This window comes from Crocuta crocuta, unplaced genomic scaffold (genome assembly GCF_008692635.1).
Source record: "Crocuta crocuta isolate KB4526 unplaced genomic scaffold, BGI_CrCroc_1.0 scaffold2175, whole genome shotgun sequence".
Lineage (NCBI taxonomy): Eukaryota > Metazoa > Chordata > Mammalia > Carnivora > Hyaenidae > Crocuta > Crocuta crocuta.
Genome location: NW_027533082.1, coordinates 130,493 through 131,192, shown reverse-complemented (window position 1 = coordinate 131,192; position 700 = coordinate 130,493). Strand labels below are relative to the sequence as shown.

General features: G+C 46.7%; 1 protein-coding gene across 2 annotated transcripts in view; it reads left to right on the top strand.

Annotated features, from left to right (window-relative positions):
* The first annotated feature begins 244 nt into the window (after positions 1–244).
* TCEAL7 (transcription elongation factor A like 7) overlaps positions 245–700 on the top strand; it is a 2,156-nt gene continuing 1,700 nt past the window's right edge. For both annotated transcript variants that reach the window (XM_077745968.1, XM_077745969.1), the window contains exon 1: positions 245–348. The gene's annotated coding sequence lies outside the window, so the exon portion shown is untranslated. The remainder of the gene's footprint in view (positions 349–700) is intronic.

Genomic DNA, 700 nt, shown 5'->3' with positions numbered 1-700 from the left:
AGATGCAGCCCTTCTCTGGTTATCAGAGAAAGGCAAATTCCAACCACAGGGAGAAAGGGCCACTTTTGACCTCTGAAATTAGCAATGACAAAAATGAGTAACAGGTCCTGGTGTGGTGGGGAGGTGGGATGTTGGTAAATCGGCCCACTTCTGCAGCACAGCTGGTGGGAGGGGAAAGGGGAGACCGGAGTCGGAGGATGACATAATCCTCACGTGATCAGCAGCTGCCGGAGAAATCCTTATATTCCTGTACTTCTTTCTCCTCTGGGTACCAGCTCCTTACTGTCCTGTAGGCGTTCGTGCTTGTGGCCAAGAGAAGGAGGACTTAAATTCTTTAAATTTCAAAAGGTTGGTTTGAGGGAACCGCTGGGACCCCTGGGGTGGTAGTGACTTAATCTAGTGACTGGAATAAGTCCAGGCTCGATTTTCCCCAAACCCCTGCAAACTCGTTGGTAGATTATTGTATTTTTGAAAGGACAGGGTGGGAGAGTAGGTGGAAGTCTCCTGAGAGGCAGCCACAGATTTAGTGATAGTTTAGACATAACCGGCTTCTCAGATTAGTAAGCTTTCTGTTTATCCTACTCTTTCTCCAATTCCGTTGAGGAAAGGAGGTGTGGGCTGTTGTGTAGAGAAAGGCTAGAATCCTGGGGTGAAGGCAAAAATTTAGACATAATTTGAAAATATTTTCTCCCATTCAATG